The following is a 17,346-nucleotide window of genomic DNA, read 5'->3' as shown; positions in this document are numbered from 1 at the left end:
GCTCTCTCCCGGAGCGTGCTCAAGTCCATATTCATTGCATCAGTGATGCTATCTAGCCATCTCATCCTCTGCCGTCCCCTTCTCCTTTTGCCTTCAATCTTTCCCAGTTGTTGTTGTTGTTCAGTCGTTCAGTCGTGTCCGACTCTTCATGACCCCATGGACCACAGCACGCCAGGCCTTCCTGTCCTGCGCTCTCTCCCGGAGCGTGCTCAAGTTCATATTCATTGCATCGGTGATGCTATCTAGCCATCTCATCCTCTGCCGTCCCCTTCTCCTTTTGCCTTCAATCTTTCCCAGTTGTTGTTGTTGTTCAGTCGTTCAGTCGTGTCCGACTCTTCGTGACCCCATGGACCACAGCACGCCAGGCCTTCCTGTCCTGCGCTCTCTCCCGGGGCGTGCTCAAGTTCATATTCATTGCATCCGTGATGCTATCTAGCCATCTCATCCTCTGCCGTCCCCTTCTCCTTTTGCCTTCAATCTTTCCCAGTTGTTGTTGTTGTTCAGTCGTTCAGTCGTGTCCGACTCTTCGTGACCCCATGGACCACAGCACGCCAGGCCTTCCTGTCCTGCGCTCTCTCCCGGAGCGTGCTCAAGTCCATATTCATTGCATCCGTGACGCTATCTAGCCATCTCATCCTCTGCCGTCCCCTTCTCCTTTTGCCTTCAGTCTTTCCCAGCATCAGGGTCTTTTCCAGGGAGTTTTCTCTTCCCCAATTAATTGGATTATTCATTTCAGGTGTGCGGAGGCTCTGTAGCCTGCCCCTGGAGGAGCAAAGGATCATGAGCTGATGGGCATTTTCTATTGCTGGCTGGCTGGCTGCTACAAGCCCTGCCCTTTTCACAGCTCCTTGAATCAGAGACAAAGAGAAGTGGCTAAAGAGATTTTATTATATTAAGCAGTATATAAATGTTATTAATAAAAAAAAGCCTTCCATGGAAGGAAGGAGCCCTTCTATTTACAGAAGACTAACTTAGGATCCAACTGGATGGGCCAATGGTCTGACTTGGTATGTCAGCTTCCTATGTAAAAAGAGGAAAGTAAGTTTAACAGATAAAGGAGAATCCACACTGGGTCAAGGGAAGAGACTAGGATGCAAAAAACCATGAAAATAAGTATCAAGAGTGTTAATTATGGGGCAAAGTTTATATAAATGGTGTACCTATAACAATGACTTAGGGTGCAATCCTATGCATGTTTAGACAGAAAAAAGTCCTACAACTCCCAGCATTCCCCATTCAGCCAGACTTTTTTTCTGTCTAAACATCCTTAAATATTAAGGATTTCACCCTTAATATTTAACAAACTTATACGTGGAGAGTTTGTGCTATGGAATTCAGCTTGAAAACTGCAAAACATTGATGGAACAGTAAAACTAAAAAATGAACTACCCTGAAAATTATACAAAACATTTCTACCTGGCCTGTTACCTGCATACTGTGTTAAGAGGCAACTGGAAAACAGACACTTTCTTTTTTAAAAAAAGAAGGCTAGATTGAGAGAGAGTATAAATGCTTCTTGCATTAGGATGATGACTGAGGCCTTCTGAATGTCATAGAAGATTAGGATAATCTCACTCCCACCCACTCAAATTCATGAAACAATTTGCATAGCATGTAAATCTGGATACTGATTATGCAAATTATTTGTGCTGAATTACTATGACAAATCTGCATAATTCTCATATGAAATTTTATCTCTGTGTCCATAGGGTAGCAGAAACACAAGACAGAGTGCATCAGAGTTTTTCTGATGTGATAGGCACCATCAGGTCTGCTGTTCTGCAACAGTATAGCAACACTTGCAAAATAGGACAGGTTGGTCTAAACCACTGCTCCTATTTATCTCCATTGAAGAGCAAACACACATACATACTCAGCGCCTTCCTTCTATTAATATTAAAACAGGAAGTCCAAGCGAGGGTGTTTCAGGAATCAGGATATGCTGTAAACTTCCACTCCCATCAGCTCAACCAGCACAGCCAATGGGCAGGAATACTATAAAATTTGAACAGTAGCAACTCCAGCCACAGTTTTACTCTCATGACAGTACTGCTTACCGCAGCTGTATGCTAAATCCTATGTATGGCCTGTACACATTCTGGATAGGGATAGACAGATGAGTTTATTTCTACCTGTTTCACTTCCGCATGTATTCATTCATACATCCATTGTGTCCCATTTCTGCATTAATCTGTGAGATTTTTTCCCCCTCCAAATCTGCATGTAACTTTGCACTTAAACACATATACTTGAACATATTTTCTCTCAGAATATACATTTCTAAATGTATTTTATATAAAAAATAGGCATTTAAAATGCATTTTGGTACTTTTTGTGAGCCAAGAACTGCACCGCAAAATTCGGGAAAGTGTGAAATCTGAGGGATGGCTCCAATCTGATCTACACATTAGTCCAGAAGATGCAGATTAAATCAGATCAGTTCATATCAGAACTTCTAAGGAATGAATTCCTCAAGCATACCTAATTCTGGATAGGCATCTGGAGAGGAGAGATCAGAAACTGAGCCAGGCAGGGCAGTAAAAATAGAGTCTCGCCTGCATGCTCACTGAAAGTAGTATTTTAACATTTCCCCACTTTTTGAAGGGTGGGGAAAAATATGGTACCCAGCTTTACAATTGCTTCTCCATCTGTACTCAATCACAATTTCAAGATATAAAAAATATATACAAGTAAAAGTAAATATTCATGTTTCTAGTAAGCATTTCAGTTGTTGGGCACTTTCTTCTGCCAGTCATACCATTTCAAGTGTGCCTCATTTAAGAAGATGAAGGGACTGACATGCTTGAGGTCTTTCATGCTATTAGTTACATTCCTTAATTAGATTTCCAATCAAGTTTTCCTCCCATGCTTGTGATTTTCAAATGCATTGAAGTTAACCTGGCTAGGAAAATGCAAAAGCCAATCATTTTACCATGTTGTCATGACCAAATAATAAGAACTCCCTAGACATAGTTTGAATTATGCAGAATATTTCGTTAGCTAAATCAAATTGCAAAGCTCTCAAAACACAAGGGAATGCTAATATAACTGCTTTTCTGACATGCCAAATCTGATTAAAAAGCATGTCAAATAATATGCCAAGTCACTGGATGTTGATATAAAGTAAGACTTTGGAAATTAAATATTCATGAAACTAGAACTATGCCCATCCACCAGAAAGGGAAACTGACATATGACTGCACGTTACCAGATAATTAATCTTAAGATTTCCCCTACAAATAGAAACATCAAGGGGAAGATTGACATATTTTTGTCATTCCAATGATGACACCTACGCAAAGTAATTGGAAATGTGGGAAGAAGCTGAAAAATCACCTGCCTGGTGCTATTTTTATGAAATAGCAGTGGTCTTTGACTATCCATTCATAAATTTCATAGGCATGCAGTATTGCAGATCCTTGAGCGAATGAATATACCAATTACACATACATGCTGACTACTGGATTTTGACAAGTTTGGGTGGCAGAAAATCTGCAGCTCATCCACAAGCAAACATGAAGGTGATCTCAAATATGACAAAATTCCTACACAGAAAAGGCTTTCATGTACAAATGAGCATTAAAATGTAGTTCCTATGTGACAAAAATATTTGCATTATATGCAGTCTTCAGCTTCACACAGGTTGCATGCTCAGTCCTCCACAGACATGCTTTCTGTGTAGGAATTTTGTCATTTTCAAAGCGATATTAAAATAGGGCAAATGCAATGTAAACTTTAGATCAGGGTTCAGCAACTTGCTGGTGGGCCATGAAAATGAAGCATTGCGATAGACTAAGCTTACTACCCCACCTCTCTTCCTTTTCTTCTCACAGCCTCCCTCCATTAACTCACCAGCCTCCTGGTGGTTTTTCTTTTTTGCTAATGCTACACAAGCATGAGCCCGGGGATGGGGAACATGTAGTCTTCCAAGCTGCTGTTGGACTGCAATTCTCATCACCATTCACCACTGACTTTGCTAGCTAGGGCTGCTGGGAGCTGCAGTCCACCAACATCTTGAGGGCCACACGGCCCCCACCACTGCACTAGCCTGGTTCACCATTCAATATAATTGTTCTAAACTCCAGCACTCTTCCGATAAGTTTCCAAAATAAAAGAGGCCAAGCATAAGTGGGTAATCTTATGATAAGTTGATCATACCCAATGTGTGAGAAACAAAATAGCAGGAGACAGTATCAAACATCTTGTTTTAAGAAGGATAAAGTACAATGACCCCTTCGTGGTCACAACATAAAGTAAGTTATATCAGCATTTGTCCATTTGCAAATCTTAATTGCAGATCATGAAGCTATCTAGGGGAATCTGGCAGTGAACCTACTTCTACAGTGTAAAAGTCAATCTTTGACAGTCATCAGAGCGGAGAAAAAATTGAATTTATCTACTGTCCTCTTGTTACTTTCCACAGCATTTCTTTTTGGGCAACTCATTAGTTTCTTAGGAGTACAGGAAATCAGTGTTTAGAAGAGATACAGGAACCAAAACACCCCACTAGCCATGGACAAGATTCAATACTTATTACACATATCTAAACAATATCCTTTTTTTAATAGCCACTGGTCTTCTAGGTACGAGCTGATAAAATAGATTTGCTGAAGGTCTTCTCATCTCTTCATTAACTATCACCTTAACACGTCAAAACATTTATTAAGTACATTTCTATTGTATCTGTTAGATTCATCTCTACAAAGCACAGTGTTTTTCACTTATTGGAATGCTTATCCCATTCCAGAGGCTCAGGTTAGGCGGCAATGCTTGGAAAAACAACAAATGTTGCCACAAAGAAATAGGCGTTATGTATGTGGTGAAATAAGTCTTGTTAAAAATGTGTGGACCACCATGCACTTTAGCCACTGCAAAATCAGGAGAGAAGCCGAGTTCCCCTGCTTACCGGGGAGCCGCAGTTTATGGGCACACGTGGTCCTGCAGCAAATGAAAGAAGGAGCTGATGCCGGACTGGGAAAAATGGCACTGCCCAGCAGGATATTGTCAGAGTCAATCAGAGCCTCAATTGGCTGGGCAGGGTTAGGGCCAGAAGAGGGGTGCCAGAGTGAGAGCTTTCCTAGGCAGGCTTCACTCTGGTTTACCTAAGGCCCTTGAAAAGAGGGACCTCAGGCGCAGCACAGCCATTGCCATTGCTGACTTCTGCACCCACCCAGACCCGGTAGCAATTAATCTTGCAATGGACAGAAGTCAGTTACCAACTAACAGGGCTGGGAAGGAATTTTACCTGCTCCTCCATTGGCCAAGGGGTGGCGGGGTGTGTGTGCGGATTTTCACCTTCCTCATTGCAAGATTATTTTCCTTGTAAATAAGTGATGCAGTTAGGGGATCATGTACAGTTGCGTAGTCTAGTTTGCTTTATGTCACAACTATGTGGGCATGGTAGGCATTGGGCTGGATCAATTTGGGAGGGGGAGCAGGTTTGGGCTCCCTGATCCCCTCAGTGTGGATCCCCTTAAGGGATCTTGGGGATGTGGCAATAAGACCAGGCCAGTTTGGTGGCTGCGAGCCTGCCACACCCAGGGTGGCAGGAAAGGGGTTCACGTTAGCGGTGGTGGTGGGCCCCTGACCCCACCATTCACCACCAACGGTCCTGGCAGCCGGGCTAGGAAGGGAAATTGGACAGCAGGCAGGCTGTCCAATGACAGGATCTACGCCCTATGCCTCCACCAATCCTATTCAGGAAAAGGCAATAAAGTTGTGCCCATTTAATAGCTCATCTAAGTCTGCATGTCTGGTTTGCTCCTTTCATTCGCTGCATGGACTCGGTTAGATGATGCACCACACAGGCATTTCCTTTTGTAGCCTTACCCATCACTCTAACTGGGAGTCAGTGTGATGAAGTAAGTGCAGAACTGGCCCACCCCTGGCTCCGTCTGTGACACACACTTTCCCATTGTTTGGAGTGCTTGCTGCCTTCCCTTTCCACATGTCAGGAACTGCTGACCACTGTCCCATGTGGTGAGCTGTATCACTGCAGCTTCTCAGTGACTGCCCCGGCTGCCTATTAGCTTCTTCTGGGCAGGAAGGAGTGTAAGACGGTTTCCCATTTCAGTGGAACGTTCTACCTGAGCTCTGGCCTGTCTTGTGTTCCTGGTTTTGCTTTTTCAGTTGGTCTCCTGGCTTGTTTTTAGTACTCCCTACTTGCTTGTCCTCTGATCCTGGCTGCCTTTCAGTCCTAACTTTACCAGCTCCCGACTTGCTCCAGAGTGCTGTCCACAGTCCAGCCATGACACCATATTCTCATCAAACAACAATAAGCAAATAGAACCGTCAGTTCAGAGACATGATGCCTTTGTATACCAGTTGCTGGGGAGAAAACAGCAGGGTGACTATTGGTTGCATTACCTGCTTGTGAACTTCCTGGAAGCATCTGGCTGGGCACTGTGGGAAACAGGACAAGATGAACCTTAAGCCTTATCCAGCAGAGTTCTTCTTATGTTCTCTTTCTCTTCTTGGCCAATGAAAAAGAAACACCAAGAGGACAAGGTGGTGATGGAGTTTCTTGGGCCAATGAAGAGGTAATACAGGAAGTGAATGTGCAAAGCCGTGGTTCCCAGCTTTGGCTCCCCCAGATGTTGCTGGATGACAGCTCCCGTAATTGGCCATGCTAGTCTGACATAATCTGAAGGGCCAAGGTTGGGAATCACTGAGATGGGCCAGGAGTCCAGGGAGTATGTGGGTTAAGAATGAACTAGGTTGCTGCTGATAGAGCATCAAGCAACTGGGGGTGAAGCAAGTATGGCTGATAGCAGGAGGTTACAGTGGCAGCAGTGCCTCCAGCAGGGCCCATGAAGCCAAGAATATGGAGATGACTACTGAGAGGCATCACATGTTGTGATCTGTATGGAGATGACTACCATACAGATCACAAAATGTGATGCCTCTCAGCAGTAAAACAGTTTCTGTCCGTCCCTCCACTCCTCCACAGCAGGAGGGAAGTTGGAAGCCCTTCTAGTGACCTGGATAATGGGCTATGGGAGCTGGTCCCCTGCCCCCCCTTCCTCCAACTTTGTGGTGAGGGAGAGAGAGTCTTCTCGGTGGCTTACCCCGAAGTTCCTGGTGCTGCTAGTCCTTCTCTGCTAAATATGTCACGATGTGATGGAATTAAATGCAATATATTGCTTGTACGACTGAGTTTGAATGGTATGCCAATTTCCAGGTTCCCAACTACAGAAATAAAAAAAAATCCACAAATGAACTTGCATACAGTCAATACACCAAGCCATCCCTAGCAGCCCCCCCCTCCAGCGACCGCTTCACGGGGGTCACCTTCTTTATTAGACCCAGCTTGCTTCCCCCCCACACACTGTTGTTGCCCTTCCCTCTTATTCTGGCTTCCAAAAGACTCTCCAAGGTGGGCTAGGAGAAGAGACAGTGGCTGGCTTTCTCCCCACCCCCAGTGCTGTTGCTGCTCTTCCCCCTTATTCTGGCTTCCCAATGTCCCTGCAAGGTGGGGTAGGAGAAGAGATAGTGGCTGACTAGGTGGGAGGGAGTACTATGGAAAACCACCTCAGCATTACTGCCTTATCTAAAACAACTCCACACACAAAAATGAAACCATTAAAAATGACCATTCCAAGCTCTGCATGATGAATTTATTCAGGGGAGGAGAAAAGGCACATTTAATACCCATTGCAATCCTAACTGTCAAGCCTTTCTCCTGCATGGCTGAGAAGGGAGACTCTCCATCCACCCTGGAAGGAAAAAAGCCCATCAATCTGGTGAGCAAAAGGGAGAAGAAGCAGTCAGTGAAGTCAATGGGAGCGGGAGGTTCAAAGTAAATGCACTGAAGGGGATGGGAGACCTTAAGACTGCTATTCTAAGTATACATGCCTACTCAGAAGCAAGCCACACACGTTTCAATGGCACTTACGCCCAGCAAAGGAAAGCCTCACAGCCAATGAGTTTACCCAGAAGTAAACATTGCTATGTTCAGGGGGATCTCGGAGAAGCATTTGGGATGATTAACCACTTTACACTTCAAGCATTCGTAGTGGAATGGGAGAGAGGCAGAAACAGTCACTGGAAGTATGGTCAGTGACCTGCCCCCACCCTCTCACCAATTTATTATTTTAATAAAATATTAAATATTTATTTTATTTTGAATATGTTATTCAACACCACCCAGCAACACCCCCTAGCACATGCCTACACAAAGCGGGACAAAGCGCTACAGGGGGAATACACAGGGGGGAAGTGGTGATTTCAATTGCAAGCACAAAAAAATGCCGGGTTTTCTCCCAATTCTTAGTTAACACAGGAAGGAGGAGAAGTTGTGAGATGGCAGCAGAAGAGCAGCGGCATCGTTCAAAGCTCCTGCGAAAACCAGTGATGAAAGAAGAACGATCCTGCTAAAAGAACAAGATGTGAAGAGAGCCTAGATATCATTCTGGCCCACACATTTTCATACTAGAGGTCTTCAAGGTTTAAAAGAGAGAGAGAGCTTGCAATACTTAACCCAACCGTCCCCAACCTGGTGTGCTCCAGATATGTTGGACTACAACTCCCAGCATACCTCAGTCATCCGGTTAGGGATGCTGGGAGTGGTAGCCCAACATATCCGGAGGGTACCAAGTTGGGGGAAGGCTGCACTAACCAGTGGTAAGCACTGTCTCCCACCTCACATTCATACATAAATACAGTGTTAATATTATTTCCGTGCGTTTCTTTCCTCTTTTAAAAGTTGCATTGGATCCTTATGAGAGAAAATTACTGTAGCAGCTGCAGACATCTGTGAACTTTCCCATGGGGGCTGCAGCTGCTGCTTGTGATAAATCAATGATAGTCCTATGATGACAGTGAAAGGATCTTAGCTACCCCTGAAATAAGATAATTTGCTGGTATTGTGGGAACTCAGGCAGCAGAACTGCTATGATATTTATGTAATCCAAAAAGTGAAACATTTTATCTGAAAACCAATTGACTAGAAACAGTATGTGTGTGTGTGTGTGAGAGAGAGAGAGAGAGAGAGAAAGCGTGAGAGTGTGAGTGAGTGAGTGTGTGTGTGTGTGTGAGAGAGAGAGAGAGAGAGAGAGAGAGAAGGAGAGAGGAAGAGAGGAAGAGAGGGAGAATATGACTAATCATGCAAAATATTTCTGGCTTTTGAAACAGTCCATCTTCTCAAAAGACTTTATGGCGAGTCATCTCATACTCTGCTTCATCCTTTGTTCCTGTTCAAATTATTAAAACAGCTGAATACAAAATATGGCATTTTCCATGCGTTTTCCATGTAGTCAAATGGATTGGATTACAGCTCCCATAATCCCATCCAACAAGTCATTTGCCATGCTGGCTGGGGATAACCGGAGCTGTAGTCAAACACATCTGTAGGGCGCCTGGTTGGGGAAAGCTGTCATAGAGATTAAATAAGTTTATGGAAAATGCCATATTTTGTATTTGGCTGCTTTAACAATTTGAGCCGGAAGAAAGGATGAAGAAGTACACTACAAAATACACCTAAATCTAAAACCTCGAAATTATTTGTGGAGAAGGCTCCACTGTGACATCAAGTATTTTGAAGAGGAACTCATCCAATTTTATACCTACATCAAAATGAATGTTCAGTTTTCAGGAAGGACTAGGGCTATGTGGTTAAATGGACCATTTGCTTTGGATGCAAGCTTCCGCAGACTCTTGTGATTGCAGAAGGCCTGACTGGGCCATTTTACTGGTTAAGAGAAAGGTGGTATTGGGGGTCAGGGTCAGGATTGACCTCTTATAGTTGCCTGGCAACTACAGGACACTTTGTCTTCATCCTCCTCCTCCTTGCCCTCCCTATTTTTCAAAGGGCGGCATTCCTTCCTTAACAAGGAAGATGTTAAGAGAGTAAAGGGGCCAGGCTGAGGAAGACGAGGTGAATAGAGGGGCATGGGGAAGGGCGGCAGTGCAGAGGAGACTCCAGGAGCCAAATCATCTTCTAGCAGCCCCGAGACTATGCATGCCGCTTCCTCATTATTTTGTGTTCTTCTGAAATCCTCCTAACTCTGAAGCAGTAGTGAAGACGTCAGGAAACAGAAGCTTATTTAATAGGCTGAACTAAATCAATACAAGAGCTTCCAAACGACGCTACTCTATTAGGACCATCGAACAAACATACTCAGTAATAGCCCAAGACGTAATTTATGACCTCGTAAATGCCACCCATAAATGGATCCCCTTCACTGCCTGGGTCCCCCATTCCTTTTCAGCTTTGTATCCAACTTCCTTCTCTCTGGTATCCTTCAGTGTCTCATTTATATATTTATTCCAGCTGTGTCTCTCCAGCATTTCCTCAGCAAGCTGGTCCAGCTCTTTCTTTCAATTCTCCTAGTAACTAATGTGTTAACATGACCCACTCACATGATAACTCCTCTTTTTGATGCATCACTGAATTAAAATAGCATAAGCCCCATCTGCATACTACCACAAAAGGGGGGGGGAGAATCCATTAGGAAAAATCCTTTTTTAAAAAATGGCTTTTAAAATGATTCAGCTGAGCCACAGTTCTGCCCTCCATTAGGGAAAGGGCAAAATTGCTTTTATAAACCATTAGCAATGTTATATCTTTATTGTCATGACCATACTGGGTCATGTTTTACTGGTATAAATCCAAATGCATTCAACTGTCATCACAAGAATACTTATAAATCTATATATATTAACTAAAAGAATCTGTCTGATATTGAATGATTTAAGTTTGGGGTTAGATTTCATTAGAGGAGTGTGTGTTTCTTAGTTTTTGTTCGTTTTGCTTTCCAAAATACCAGTTGAGTTATAAAAATACTCCCTAAATTATAATTGTTTTCCAAAGCCACTTCAGTAACAATATCAAGCATGTGTCTATTTTCACCTGCCAGAACTGTACCTTAACACAGCCCTGTTGATGAGTCAAGAAGACCTATGAAAGACTCTGGGTTGTATCCAATGGTGTTGTCCCATCAGTGGGAGGGAACCACCGGTAAAACAGATTTCCTTCTCTCCCCCTCCCCCTCCTCCTTACTCCCCACACACCCCAAATCTGTTCTGGGGCCTTGGGGGACCCTCTGGAGCTGTGTGCGGGGGGAAGGAGGCGCAGAGGAAGGAGAGGATAGGGAAGTCCTGTTGAGTGAGGGTTGGATCCAACCCTCTGTGTGTGCAAGATACTCCTGTTATCACTGCCATTTTTCCCTCCATTTAAAACAAACTTTACCATGTTGTCTTTATTAAGATTCAGATCTTAACAAAATCACACACAAGTCCTGGGAGCCTAACATTAGGCAGAATGAGGCAGCTGCCTCAGGCAGCAGATTTTGGGTATCATGAGAGGGCGACAAATTGTTAATTATTTAATTTATTATTATTGTATTTTTGCTGCCAGAGAGGAAGAATCCCTTCCAAAATGGGCAAGCTCAAATCTGAATTGAATGTGGGATATGGTGAAATTGGGGTGGGAGGGAGCTCTGGAGGACTGAGTTCACCAAGAAGTCTTCAGATTCAGATTTCAGCTTGCCTATTTAGGAAGGGATTCCCCTTATCATCCATTTTCCTCTTTTTGTTTCTCTGGGAGATGTTGGCTGCAATTCTAAACCCACTTACAGGGGAGGAAGCCCCATTGAACCTTATGAATGCATAAGATTGTAATGTTCACCATTTCTAGCTCCCCACCCCCACCCCAATTTCACCTCATCCCAGCAATCTGCTACGGTTACTGCTCCCCACCCCATTTTTCCCTATGTGTGCACTTTTGCCTACTGCTTCCACCCCCCTTTCTCCTTTTCTCATTCCCCCTGCTCACAATGAGAAGGCAATGTCATTACTGCAATAAAGCGGAGAAGTGATTTTACATAACAGAGAAACGACTGAACATCAAAGAAGCACAACATCGCAATTGCGATCTAAGAGAGCATCGGAGAAGTGGAAGAGCGCTTTAGGGTGAGTTATTACAGTAAGCCTTTAACCTTTTCACTGCAGGGGTGTGAGATTTATTTCTTACTTCCGAGTAAACATGCACAGAAGTGGGGAAGAATGTTAAAGATTGAAACCAGGCTAACTAAAGTGATTGAGTCCCCACTTCTGCGGTAATATGAGAGGTTCTTTGATGTTCTGTACTTTCTCAACTATTATGTAAAATTCCATCTCTGCTTTATCGCAGTAACATTCTTTCCAGTTTACGGGAGCATTCATAATGTAGTAGCAGCCGGGAGCCTGGACAGGGGCAGGAAACAAGCCTCACTCATTGGTCTCCCCACCTTTTTTTACTCTATGTCCAGCCACCCCATACCCCATTTATAAATAACTCCCCTCCTCGCCCTTGGCAGCTGTGGTTGGTGAAACTGGAGCAGCAGTTTTGGATTTGTGGATTTCGGATTCATGATGAAGCGGCAATGCACTATTTCGCTGTTGCGCTTTTAAGGGTTTTTGTTTTTTTTAAAGGCTGCAGAACAGAGGACACCTATACTTTTGGGAGATGGCCACCAGAGGTTAGTGGTAGGCAAAGTGAAGTAAATACCATGAGGTAGCTCAGAACTCCCGAATGGCCAGCTGCAAAATGGCGGAAACATTGGGGAAACACAGAGAGGGGAAACATTGGGGGAACACCCCTTGACTGGGGTCAGTGAGGTCACACCCAGGTGAAAGACACACCCCTGGGCAGGGCTGTCATGATGAAGTAAATGTGGAGGTTTGGTACACACTGCAACAGAAGCGCAGACAAGCCAAATTAAGGAAAACCATCAAACCAAAAGTAGTCTCACAAAAAACGGTTTTTCTGCGATAATCTCTGGAATGGCTGCGGGATGGCCACAATGTCATGTGCTCCAAATGACCTCCAAATGCAGTCAATTTGCGTTATATCGCTTGTGGTGGCACTCCCCAGGTCTCTTAGATGCAAGGTTACCAATGTCTGCAGAAGTAAACTGACTGCCAGCAATTACAAAATAATACAAACTACCATAAGCATACAACATCATAATTTTTAAAATCAAGACATTTGACATTTGCACATTTTTATGCTCAGAACTGCATACTATCAATCTTTAAATGAGGCTAAAAGGTAGCTATTAGCCTTTTAGGAATGGTAGCACCCTTACAGCTCTTACAGACATCTCCTTGCTGGAAGCAAATTACTAAGATACAGAAAAAGCATACTATTTAAAATGTGGAATGTCTTAGGAAAGAATAGCATTCCCCAAAGAGGTGTTTTATACATTGCTGTAAAGCTTAAAATTATAGCTGCAAAAGATATTTTAGAAACTTTAGGGTATACCTAATAGTTTAATAGCTTCTAGGGCATATACAGTACCATAAGTGTGGCTAAATTCTTTTTCTAGGAAGGCGGTCAGTTGAAAGCTATCCACTGAGTTCTGAAGCTGTTGTGTTCAAAATTAATGGAGTTTGATTCTGTGCCCCCACCCCACCCCTAGTAGTTACGTATGTTGTTGTCATTTGACTGAAATGTGCATTTTTTCTGTGTAGGCTGGAATTTGTTTCTGTACTTCCTCCCATGCGCTCATAGTTTCTGCTTTCAGTTAACAACCCAGGAACGTTCCTAGGTTGTTTCCTGACATGCAAACCCAGAATTCTGGGTTGTTTATGGGAACAATTGCCCATGGTTAAATCCATAAACAACCCAGAGTTTCCAGGGTTGCACGTCACAAAACAATACAGAAACGTGGGTTAATTAAAAGCGGAAACAAGTACCTGGCTCACACAACTCACTCGTCCCTACAATTCCTGGGTTAAACAACCAAGGAATTGCTGCTGTGATTTGCAAATCGGGCCTGATTCTGTTGACATAAGGTGTACAACTCTAGCTGTCACTGAAGTGAAGAAATAGCCAGAATTTTAAGTACTTGTTTGTAGAAATCCTACATCACTTTCTAAACACAAGGCTGCACATCCTATACAGTTAGGTACCCCAGAAATGCAGTGGGACCTCCCCACACTTTTTCTAGAACAAAATTGGTCACCTCAATCCATATCAGAATACCATATAATGCTACCATTTAGTAACTGGGAAAATAGCTTTGCTTTAAATAACCTATCAGCATAAGGAGTACCACAACCACCTTGGATGTAAAAAAAGAGAACAATTTGCATAGATTTTCTCCATAATGTACAAAAGGCTTGTTGTTGTTCAGTCGTGTCCGACTCTTCGTGACCCCATGGACCATAGCACACCAGGCCTTCCTGTCCTCCGCTCTCTCCCGGAGTGTGCTCAAGTTCATATTCATTGCATCGGTGATGCTATCTAGCCATCTCATCCTCTGTCGTCCCCTTCTCCTTTTGCCTTCAGTCTTTCCCAGCATCAGGGTCTTTTCCAGAGAGTTTTCTCTTCGCGTTAGGTGGCCAAAATATTTGAGCTTCAGCTTCAGTATCTGTCCTTCCAATGTGCAGTCAGGGTTGATTTCCTTTAGGATTGACTGATTTGACCTCCTTGCAGTCTAGGGGACTCGTAAGAGTCTTCTCCAGCACCACAGTTCGAAAGCGTCAATTCTTCGGTGCTCAGCCTTCCTTACAGTCCAGCTCTCACCCCTTTTAAAGACAGGAATTATGACAGCCTTGATTCACACCTCAGGGGACCGCCCACATCTGATTTATAAGAGTAAAAAAAGTTGTCAGAGGGGAGGCCCACCACTCTAAATGTGCTTTTAGTAATTCAGATGGAATACAATCAGGGCCTGGAGCTTTCCCAACTTTGAGTTGTATGATAAGGTTTTTAATTTCAGCTGGACTCACACAGAGCCATTCCAGATAATTCAGATGGTCAGATGAGGTAACTGGTGGATCTTGAAAAATTCTTGAACAAATAACTTTCCAACACCTAAGCTAGGATCAGATTTTAAAGTCTTTCAAAAAGATATAGAATCAGAATCCTTAAAACAGATGTTTATCCTCAGAAACTAACCACTGAGAAATAGCATTAGTTGAGATAAGAATATATTATCTTCTTAATAAGCCTCTGTATAAATTTTGATGTAGAAGTTGCTTCAGGTTCTTGGGGAAATAAGAACAGATTTCTTTCTTACAAACCTTATTTTCTTAGATTATTCTGAATTCAGTAAATGAGATAGCTCACATGGGTCTTTAACAATATGAAAGTAACTATTGAGGTCTTCTTCAGAGGCCATTAAGAGTTTGAAATTACTGTGCCCTGAAGCAACGATTATAAACTCTAACTCATCAAAGGAAGGAAAAGTATTAGAATCTCATGACCTAATAATAAAGAATGGCCTTCATGTCACTATCCAATAGCTTGTTTCACACTTCAGTGTGAAAGGGCAAAAATTCCATTATTTCCTGCAATAGAAAAGAAGCATTTATTTAACAATCCACTAAAAAGTTGCAGAAAACTGATAACTGCGCCTTTTTATTTAGCTGATTCTTTAAGAGTATGCAGTCAGTTTAAGAGGATAAGCATCCATCTTCACCAGACATTAATGTGTTTGGAAAACGTACCGCCTGCCTTTCTGAATAAGGGAACAGAACTTTATAATCATCTCCTTTTACATGTTTCAGATAAATGTGGCTAAATTAGTGGAAACTGATATCTGAGTAAGCCCCTAGGCTTTCTTCTCATTTTTGGCCTATAATGCCATATACAAATACATTGTATCACAATGTAATCCTCAAGATGTCCATAACAAAGAAGCTTCACAGCATGAGATACCCCCCACTCCCTTCCCCCTCCTTCTCCCCGTATCTGAATCTTCCATGATCTTTCATTGATCTCGCTCCTCTTCTTCCCACTTTAATTCTTTTCACTGAGGAAACTGAAGCAGAACACAACGGGGTAATTTGATAGCTCATTATCTGCGATCTATTTAAAAACGGAACAAAGTGCCTTTAATGCAGGAGGGTCACAGCAGGGTCGCTGCGTCATGTAAAGAGCCCGCAAACTTCTGTGAAGGAGCAATCTCACGCACAGGATAAAAGCCCGTTGTGAAGGAGCCCACTCAAAGGCTTAGGTGTAGCTGCTGCTGATTTGACTCACAAAATGGGTGAAGTAGTATCTTTCACTGGACCAGCTTCTATGAATGCAAGATTCAGCAAGCAGTTCACTTGCATAGTCTTTGGTCCAAACACAGGGCATGGCAATATTCTTTTATTTCACACCATGTAGCCTAGCACAATGTGAGGAGGGGAGGCTTTTTAACCCTCCCAGCAGATTTTCTGCTAAGGATCACCCCCACCTCAGCTGCTTTTTGTCTATGAAGGTAAAGGTACATGTACCTATATTTTCCCCCCGGTTTGCATGTGGGGACAGGAGAGAGAAGCTGGGAGGGAATCGTTAGAAAATGAGGGAGAGATAAGAATAAATATAACAATGTACAACAAATAGGAATCCCAATTTTTCACCATTCTCTCACTTTAGATTTCAGCCTCCATCTCTGAATTTGGGACAAGAAAAAAGTCATCGGAGCATCATTTGTAGTTTGGCCCATATAATCAACAAAAGCTGGCATAATTAAATATAATTGTATCCATTTCTGTGCTTTTAATTACTTAATCTTTAGGATGAACATATAGCAACTATTATTTAGAATAGTTTTTGGATCATAATATATTACTAAGAAGTTTCAATAAAATTGCAGCCAAAGTTGCAATCCAGAAGAACCAAAAATAAACTTTTAACAACAACAAACAAAGTCTTCACTAAAGACATTTGCATTTTCATACAATTTGTCCCCAAGTATCAAAAAATATACTTGAGAGCCAGTGTGGTGTAGTGGTGAGAGTGTTGGGACTGAGATCTGGGAGATCCGGCTTCTAGTCCCCACTCGGCCATGGAACTTTGGGCCAGTCACAGACTCTCAGCCCAACCTACCTCATAGGGTTGTTGGTGTGAGGATAAAACAGAGAGGAGAAGTAGGAGGATAATGGAAGCTGCCTTGGGTTCCTTGCAAGAGGAAAAAAGGCGGGATAGAAATGCAATAAATAACTAAATATATATATCACACCTTATTAGACATATAAACTTTACTATGGATTAAGTATCAGTTACTCTATGGCAACTGTGTTTATATTTCAGTAACTATGGAGTGGACTATCAATTAGCTTTCTGTGTATAACACCCTAGCTTCACAATTATTCTTTGGTTCTTGGTGATAATCCATTTTCACAGGCTAATCCATTCTTGAATGACTTAAAGAACAAATACAATATTACTATGCCACTCCCTCAGTATCATATGAATAATGTTATTTAGACTAGAGGTCAGGAGCATGGATTAACTAAGCACTGCATATGCAAGTTCCAAAAGGTTTTATTAAAATCCTGTGAACCTTTGCAAGTATGATCATAATATATTCTAAAACAAGCAAAAAGACAAAGCGAAATTAAAAGAACCATTGGTTATATTGTTCATTA

The 17,346-nt window shown here is 42.7% G+C and overlaps 1 protein-coding gene across 2 annotated transcripts in view; it reads right to left on the bottom strand.

The window, feature by feature from the left end:
- The window catches only part of PAG1 (phosphoprotein membrane anchor with glycosphingolipid microdomains 1), a 154,944-nt gene that overhangs the window by 72,738 nt on the left and 64,860 nt on the right, over positions 1-17,346 (bottom strand). Inside the window, exons 2-3 of one of the 2 annotated variants that reach the window (XM_084848031.1) lie at positions 7,068-7,188; positions 6,367-6,472 (exon numbers count right to left, since the gene is read on the bottom strand). The exons of the other annotated variant lie outside the window; for it this stretch is intronic. The gene's annotated coding sequence lies outside the window, so the exon portion shown is untranslated. The remainder of the gene's footprint in view (positions 1-6,366; positions 6,473-7,067; positions 7,189-17,346) is intronic. 2 annotated transcript variants of the gene reach the window in all.

This window comes from Heloderma suspectum, chromosome 4 (assembly GCF_057233095.1).
Source record: "Heloderma suspectum isolate Gila_16-S chromosome 4, 16-S_ref, whole genome shotgun sequence".
In the NCBI taxonomy this organism is placed as follows: Eukaryota; Metazoa; Chordata; class Lepidosauria; order Squamata; family Helodermatidae; genus Heloderma; species Heloderma suspectum.
This window is presented reverse-complemented; position numbering and strand designations above follow the sequence as displayed.